Source organism: Mizuhopecten yessoensis, unplaced genomic scaffold (genome assembly GCF_002113885.1).
Source record: "Mizuhopecten yessoensis strain PY_sf001 unplaced genomic scaffold, ASM211388v2 scaffold8149, whole genome shotgun sequence".
NCBI lineage: Eukaryota > Metazoa > Mollusca > Bivalvia > Pectinida > Pectinidae > Mizuhopecten > Mizuhopecten yessoensis.
In genome coordinates this window covers 1367070-1376920 of record NW_018407403.1, presented here as the reverse complement: position 1 = coordinate 1376920, position 9851 = coordinate 1367070, and positions in this window count along the sequence as shown.

Sequence of the window (9851 nt, the reverse complement as noted above, 5' to 3'; positions counted from 1 at the left end):
AGAAACCCGGTAACAGAGTTCAATGTTAGTTAGGTTAGATAGCTTTAGACAATGCCGCTGATAATTACTACAAACTTAACTGGTACCAGTCGGTATGCAGTGGACGCCTGGTTTGGACCTTTTTTCATATTTTGTTTTCCTTTGGTGTTCGTGTCCCCTCAGTTTATGTTGTTGCTTCTTTGATTCGTCTTTGTGATTGGATATTGTCCGTGTTCGTTCTAGTTTGTCAGATACTGTTCCTAAATACTTAACCCTTTACCTCCTGTGTAACTTAAGTTAAATATTCCATGCATTGATCTGGACGAGTCCATTTTGGTTTCCAGTAGTGAAAGGGTTAGGGTCGGGTTAAAATAGTGTTTCGCCTGAGTACTGGTGGACTTGTTAAGACTTGCCAAGATATCACTGCGTCTACTGATTGGTCAAAATTCAGATATTGTATTATTTCGTTTAACGCTGGTAGCAGTGTATTGCGGCACTGTGCCTTTCGCGATGTGTCCTTTGCGGCTACTGGACAGTTTGGGGATCTTCTTAAATTGTCCAAATTACATTCAATGTTAGCTATCGTGTCATGTACACCAGATGTATTGCTTTTTCTGTGTTTTCAACAATAGCATTCTTATTCTACTTAATCTAAGTTTACGCCATGGTTCCCCTCCCTCCCCCTTTCGTTTATGATTGTATAGAGGTATTTTCAGTGACTTCTGGAATGGTACCTATTACATATACCGTTTGTTGTACATGTTATTCTTCTCGATAATTTATGCACTGGGGCTACAAAAAAATTCTCGAACTAAATTAAAGAAAAACAATTCCTGATTATTTGATTATTTGAACATGTAATGATTGAACCTCACTTATCATTTACCGTGGAAACTTCATGACCCTTCTAATTGGTCGAAAATTGATAAAGATTCTCTTTTGAAATTTCCTTCAGATTTTGTACTAGGTACAGTACAAGTGTAGTGTGACACTGGCCTCTGATTTTCTGAGACAATTGCGGTTGTAACTGAACTTATTTTGGCTAGGATACAAAATGAACATTGCGATTATGTTTTACGTCCCAGGACCGAAATTGTATGGGTCGTTTAAAGGTTTTGATTGGGCGGTACGTTTACCCAAATAAATTGAGTTATTTTTTGGGACGATTGGAATGTCATCTTTTGTGACGCATCCTTTTTAAATAAAGTGGTCTATTCCCTGTGGTATACTTATAGAGTCTATTACAAAAGGAAATATCCTGTAAAACAATCCTTTGAAATATTGCATTAGAATCACTGGTAGGTGTTACATAGCTTGACCCTATTTAACCAAGAAGTTTTGATTTGTTTGTGTTTTACGTCCTATCAACAGTTATGGTCATTTAAGGACGTGCCAGGTTTTGTTGAGGAAAGGCGGAGTTCCCCGTGAAAACCCACCGACCTATGGCCAGGACCTGACGACTGCTCCACGTAGGTCTCGAACCCGCGACCCATTGGTGGAGCAGAATGTCAGACGCATTAACCACTTGGCCAACGGCCCCTTCTTAACCAAGCAGATAAATCGGCTATCCATATACAAATGTATATAAATAGGTTACGTTTTGTATTGTATTGGTCTATAATATATATATATATATAAACAGTACAATTACCACTTGTCGTGTATATTTTAAATGTTCGGATCAACATACACTGGTGTATATGATATATTATGTTAATTAGTTGAATAAATGACATAGAAACACAATGAACGAAGGAAGACATTTTGTTTTACTCCGCACATTATCCGGGCCTCAACATATAACGATCAGCGACATCCAATCACCTAGCCCAGATATTGTTATGGGGACCATTACTGGTGTCACCAAACCGCCATTGTAGCTACAAATACAAAAAAGATGTTTCGAAAAAAGATAGAATGCTGAACATGGCACATTTACAAGATGTACAATGTACTATGTATCATATATACCAAATCTAACCTTTTTTAACCGAAAAGAATGCACATCATCGAAAAATCATTATTTCTCATAAAAGACGGCTTACGTTTACCAGAATTATATTCATTGCACGTTCATTAACCAAACATGAATATATTTTATATAAATGTACTTCCCTCTCGGTGTAGGATTTTTTTTATAAAATGCCAATGAAATATCATCCTATAACAATGAACATCTTTTTCAACACTGAACTTGTTCAAACCAGGGACGTATACTAAGGTCCCTGTTCATTAATTAATATGGATAGGGAGTAAAAAGTATAGTACAGAATAATTAGTCAATAATCTTGCTCTATCATGGGACTCAACACATTTTAATCTGTTAGGTATTCACTTTGATGTGGACCTTACTAAAATAGTTCAATTCAATTTCAAAGAAAAAATTACGAAACTAAAGTCATTAATTAAACAGTGGAATAGACAGTATTAACTTCGATAGGCAGGATTACTGTAATAAAATCTCTACTTTTACCAATACTAACACATTTATTCATAGGATTCTCCTAACCAAAATATTATGATAGAAATTCAAAAGTTGTTTTATGAATACCTATGGGGAAGTCCAATAGCTAATTAGTATTAAGTAAAAGGAGATGTCATCGTCAAACAGTATGAAGAAGGTGGTTTGAAAATGATTAATATCAAACATTTTGAAATGGCTCTAAAATCAACATGGATAAAAAATATTTGTCTTAAGACGTCAAATTGGCAAACCCTACTGTTTGAAAAAATAAATAAAAATAAACTGTTAACTTTAGGTAATAAATATATTGATTATGTTATCAAAAATATACTTCATAACACATTTTGGATTGATGTTCTTCATGCATGGAATACATTAAGGGGGAAAATTGATATATCTCAGCCAGATGAAGTATTATCTTTACCTATTTGGTATAATGACTTAATCAAAATAGGCAATACTACTGTGTTTTATAAACGATGGTTTGATAAAGGTGTGTTTTTCATAAATGATCTTATTAAGGAAGATGGCAGTTTCCTTCAACATAATGAGTTTAATGATATTTTTAATTTAAATACTAACTTTATTGATTATAATGGTCTCATTTTTGCAATAAGAAAATTAGGCTGGACTTTTGAGAAAAAGCTTACACTAACATTGATACCACTGTATATTAATATAATTATCAAACGTAAAAAGGTACAAAGGATATGTACAATGTGCTGAACAAAAATAGTGTAGTGCCTACTGGTCAAATAAAGTTGGAAAATGTATATGGAAATATACCAAGTGAGGATTGGAAGAAAATATACAAACTACCTTTTGACACTAATACAAATTCTAAATTACAATGGCTGCAATTTAGAATGAATCATCACATTTTAGTTACAAACACCTTTTTGAAAAAGATTAATTTGGTTCAGTCTGATATGTGTAATTTTTGCTTCATAGAAGAAGAAACTATTCAGCCTGTACTATGGCAATGTAATAAAGTCCAACATGTTATTCTTGCTTTCCAAATTTGAATCCAAACTACTTGTAATGTGACTTTTAATATATTTAAAAAATATTTTATTTTTGGGAAAATAACACAAAATCAAAATCTGAATAACAGGGCAGAAAATGTCATAATTATAAATATGAAACACTACATATATTGTCAATGGTGTTTTTGCAAAGAGCTTTACCTACCTACTCTAATCAGTAAACTGAAAACAGCATACACTATCGAAAGATACATAGCATAGAGTTAAAGTCCCATCTTCTTGGCAGAGAATACAAATCTACTTTGATAGATCGGGAAATAGACAAAGTGAGGGTACTGGACAGGGCAAGTCTGCTTGTATACAAAGTCAGACCCCATACACAAAGGGTACCTTTTGTAGTCATGTTCCACCCAGACATGCCGCCACTTCCATCTATCTTGAAAAAGCACTGGCGCATCATCAAATCTTCAGCGAAACTTCGGCAGATCTTTCCAGAGTCTTCTATACTGGCATATCGTAGACCTAAACACATTAGAGATCTTGTGGTAAGCAGCAAGACCCTGCTGCGGCGAAAAGCTCTTTCAATACATGTAACAAGAAGGTGTGCAAACTGTGTCCATACACGCGCTCCACAGATACATTTCGATGTACAATCAACGGCAAAGTGTATCACATACTACAAACACTGACATGCACATCAGTCAATGTGGTGTACCTTATTACCTGCAATAAATGCAAGTTACAGTACGTGGGCGAGACCTGCACCCAGCTCAATGTCAGGATCAACAACCACCGCTGCTCCATCAAGCAGAACAAACCAGACTTCCCTGTGGCAAGGCATTTTAATATGCCTAGCCATAGTTGGAAAGACATGCAGGTTGTTGCCATAGATCATTGCCCTACATGGGATGAAACGAGACGACGTACGAGAGAACGGTTTTGGATCACCAATCTACAAACCCGCTACCCTCGAGGTATGAACGAACGATAGGCGGTTGCCATCCGCTCGTTTTCCTTCCAGGGGGCATTTGACCTAATGATTCATTATTGCACAGTTGGTCTGCTATCTCGCCTGCCTGCTGCTTCATGTCAGTGTGTGTGACCAACAGCCGTTGTCAGATTTATTTTGCAGATTTATACAGTATCTTAGCCATTTTATCTACTTATTCCTCCTGCACTCACTTATTTGATAATTACATGCATAATTCCTGCAAACCAATAGAGGCACATAATAGAGGCGACTAAGTGGGACCCCCTGCTGTGACTTAGATCCATCGCAGTATTGAGAGGCGACTAATGAGACATTCCGTAGCAGATTGGAGATTTTTCACATTTACCAGGCCAGATTTCCAAATGCACATGTTCCACGTTTTTGATATCTCTCGTTGACTCACTTTATATGACAGTGCATCTTGCGCAAGAATAGGTCCTCTACATCAGCGTTCCTTGTCCGCGATGCTCTCAGCTTAATTGCTGCCTTCGGCTGTTTTTAGCCGAGGGGACTATTGGTTTTATATAATAGCTTTATTTTCAATTATAGTATATCAATTCTATCTTCTTGTAATATGATGTATATGTACATGTAACTGTTCTGTTTCACTGTGTCTTGAAAAAGGAGCGGATTGATCCGGAAATTTGACAACCTAAACTTGTCCAAACTGTTGGAATTACTTCTTTGCCCCATATATAGATACATACATATACCAAGCAACTATATTGTCATTAAGTATAAAAACTAAGTAAATCTACTTCTTTTTCTCTCCTCTTTTTGCAAGTATTTTTCTGATTTTCTTTTTTCATTTGCTGATAAATTACAATAATCACCCTTTCATGAATAATTATTGCTTTCGTCGGGAATCTCTCTTCCTCTCTTCTTACTCTTATGTCTCTCTTATCCCTGTCCCTCTTTTTCTGGATAAACTTCTACTTTTTAACCAAACTATCCCCCAATCCCTGTTTCTATTAATTCCAGTCATTTTTTTGTATATTTATTTTCCTAGGCGTATGTTATGCAAGTTATATTTGTGAACCAAATTCTAAGTTAATCATCAACTGGTTATTTACAACAACAAAAAGGTTTTTTATGTGCGAAGGTTAGATACATATATTTTAATTCAAATCCTTCTTGTAGAACAGAGTTGCACAGAATATTTATTATGATAAAAAAAAACTGGAATATGTATGCTTAATTATGTGAGTATTAATGTAAAGGACCGTAGCTGACGTATTCCATCCTCAGACGGTTCCTCATGTGTATGATATGTCTGGAATTAATTAAAAAATAAAAAAAAAAAAAAAATAGGAGCATTGGTGAGAGATTTTCCTTGAAAACACTGCCAATTCTATGACAGGGGCCACAATTGGTACATGAAATAACCTATAAAACATGTCAATCACCTGAAAACTTCGGAATCACCTGAAAACATTCGGAATCACATATATCGTTCTCTTTTTTCCACGATGTTTTGCCTTTTGTTTTGTTGTTTCAATCTGGTGTGTTGGCAGTCACATGATATTAATGAAATGACGTCACATTTCAAATAATTAGACGAGTAAGCTGGAAAAGGCAACGTTTCTTTTCATTGAATAATTTACTGTTGGCGACATTTTAATACAAGTTTTAGGAGGGAAAGACTGAATGTGAAGATAACACGATATGAAATAACTTCCTCGGATGTAAACTGTCGAGGCAAACCTGGACTTCCCTCGGTTCTGATCCCTTTCATTTATTTATGACAGATACAGTAATTTGTGTGACGTCACTATGATTGGTTGGTTGTATAGGGTTTTAAAACATCCCATCAACAGCTAACTTCATGCCATGTGGGTTGTGTTTGCGTGCATGGGTGCTTTATAGTGCTACCTCACTGAAATACCATGCCGAAAGCACCAAGCACAGCATTCCGCCCGGTCACATTATACTGACAACGGAAGAACCAGTTGTTGCCATTACCCTGAATGTTGAACGTCGTCACTATGATAAAACTGATGTCAGGTTAACCGGACCGGCATGGAAAACACAATTGTATTGGGGTTTTCGGTCGCACGTCTTTTTGTGTCATTATGTGTGGTAGAAAACGGTTGTTTTTTTTTATCTGATCAAGCAAACCGAAATTCATCAGCTAGATGTTGATTTCTATTCATGTCTTTGTCATTTCAAGTAAAGATGAATTCAGTAAAATGTATGAGGCTAAATTGTCATTAACATCTCTTTTTCTTATACATGGCCTCTGAACAATGGTCAAAGGGAGGTAAATCTTACTACTTTAATTAAATAAATTATGCATGATGTTTGGAATTCACATTAATTCACCAAAGATATTTTAAATTAAAATATATCAGGAATCCATTTAATATCTGTAAAACTTGAGGCTCATTGTGGAAATGTTGCTTTATTTCGCTCACCCCTGAAATTTCGTAATGAACTATTCCAACGTTTGAATTGGAGGAGTTCAAATGAGTCTTCAGGGGTGAATGACTGAATCGCAGCCTTGGTCGTCAGGAAATAAATTAAGTTTTATTTACCTATGATAGATATCCTGTAATCGATATCTAATCTTTTGAAGTGTTTCGACTAACTTTCATCTTAGACCAACTTTTATCTTAGACCAGTGCATGTATAATGTATAATAAAATTTAAGATTTGGGGACACCATACTGGAGAAAATCTACAGGCTTTGTCAAATTTGGGAATACGTGATTGCTGATACTACTCAAATACATTGGTTAAATTCATTTTTTCTGTTTTATTTACGGTATAACAGAAGGAGACTATAAACATCCCAGTGTGGCTGGAGGTACAGTATAACAGAAGGACATTATAAACATCCCAGTGTGGCTGGAGGTACAGTATAACAGAAGGACATTATAAACATCCCAGTGTGGCTGGAGGTACAGTATAACAGGACATTATAAACATCCCAGTGTGGCTGGTGGTACGGTATAACACAAGGTCATTATAAACATCCCAGCGTGGCTGGAGGTAGAGTATAACAGAAGGACAGTATAAACATCCCAGTGTGGCTGGAGGTAGAGTATAACAGAAGGACAGTATAAACATCCCAGTGTGGCTGGAGGTACAGTATAACAGAAGGACAGTATAAACATCCCAGTGTGGCTGGAGGTACAGTATAACAGGAGGACATTATAAACATCCCAGTGTGGCTGGAGGTACAGTATAACAGAAGGACATTATAAACATCCCAGTGTGGCTGGAGGTACAGTATAACAGAAGGACATTATAAACATCCCAGCGTGGCTGGAGATACAGTATAACAGAAGGACACTATGAACATCCCAGTGTGGCTAGAGGTAGAGTATAACAGAAGGACATTATAAACATCCCAGTGTGGCTGGAGGTACAGTATAACAGAAGGACAGTACAAACATCCCAGTGTGGCTGGAGGTACAGGATAACAGAAGGACATTATAAACATCCCAGCGTGGCTGGAGGTACAGTATAACAGAAGGACGTTATAAACATCCCAGTGTGGCTGGAGGGACAGTATAACAGGACATTATAAACATCCCAGTGTGTCTGGAGGTACAGTATAACAGAAGGACATTATAAACATCCCAGCGTGGCTGGAGGTACAGTATAACAGAAGGACAGTACAAACATCCCAGTGTGGCTGGAGGGACAGTATAACAGGACATTATAAACATCCCAGTGTGTCTGGAGGTACAGTATAACAGAAGGACAGTACAAACATCCCAGTGTGGCTGGAGGTACAACATAACAGAAAGACATTATAAAGATCCCAGTGTGGCTGGAGGTACAGTATAACACAAGGTCATTATAAACATCCCAGTGTGGCTGGAGGTACAGTATAACAGAAGGACAGTATAAACATCCCAGTGTGGCTGGAGGTACAGTTTAACAAAAGGACATTAGAAACATCCCAGTGTGGCTAGAGGTACGGTATAACAGAAGGACACTATGAACATCCCAGTGTGGCTAGAGGCAGAGTATAACAGAAGGACATTATAAACATCCCAGTGTGGCTGGAGGTACAGTTTAACAGAAGGACATTAGAAACATCCCAGTGTGGCTAGAGGTACGGTATAACAGAAGGACATTATAAACATCCCAGTGTGGCTGGAGGCACAGTATAACAGAAGGACATTATATAAACATCCCAGTGTTGCTGGAGGTACAGTATAACAGAAAGACATTATAAACATCCCAGTGTGGCTTGAGGTACAGTATAACAGAAGGACAGTACAAAAATCCCAGTGTGGCTGGAGGTACAGGATAACAGGACAGTATAAACATCCACAGTATAAACATCCCAGTGTGGCTGAAGGTACAGTATAACAGAAGGACATTAAAAACATCCCAGTGTGGCGAGATACAGTATAACAGAAGGACACTATGAACATCCCAGTGTGACTGGAGGTACAGTATTACAGAAGGACATTATAAACATCCCACTGTGGCTGGAGGGACAGTATAACAGAAGGAAAGTATAAACATCCCAGTGTGGCTGAAGGTACAGTATAACAGAAGGACAGTACAAACATCCCAGTGTGGCTGGAGGTAGAGGATAACAGGACATTATAAACATCCCTGTGGGGCTGGAGGTACAGTATAACACAAGGTCATTATAAACATCCCAGTGTGGCTAGAGGTACAGTATAGCAGAATGACAGTATAAACATCCCAGTATGGCTGGAGGTTCGGTATAACAGAAGGACACTATAAACATCCCACTGTGGCTGGAGGGACAGTATAACAGAAGGACACTATGAACATCCCAGTGTGGGTGGAGGTTCGGTATAACAGAAGGACACTATAAACATCCCACTGTGGCTGGAGGTACAGGATAACAGAAGGACAGTATAAACATCCCAATGTGGCTGGAGGTACAGTATAACAAAAGGACATTATAAACATCCCAGTGTGGCTTGAGGTACAGTATAACAGAAGGACAGTACAAACATCCCAGTGTGGCTGGAGGGACGGTATAACAGAAGGACAGTATAAACATCCCAGTGTGGCGGGAGGTACAGTATAACATAAGGACAGTATAAGCATCCCAGTGTGGCTGGAGGTACAACATAACAGAAAGACATTATAAAGATCCCAGTGTGGCTGGAGGTACAACATAACAGAAAGAAATTATAAAGATCCCAGTGTGGCTGGAGGTACAACATAACAGAAAGACATTATAAAGATCTCAGTGTGGCTGGAGGTACAGTATTACAGAAGGACATTATAAACATCCCAGTGTGGCTTGAGGTACAGTATAACAGAAGGACATTAAAAACATCCCAGTGTGGCGAGATACAGTATAACAGAAGGACACTATGAACATCCCAGTGTGGCTGGAGGTACCGTATAACAGAAGGACAGTATAAACATCCCAGTGTTGCTGGAGGTACAGTATAACAGAAAGACATTATAAACATCCCAGTGTGGC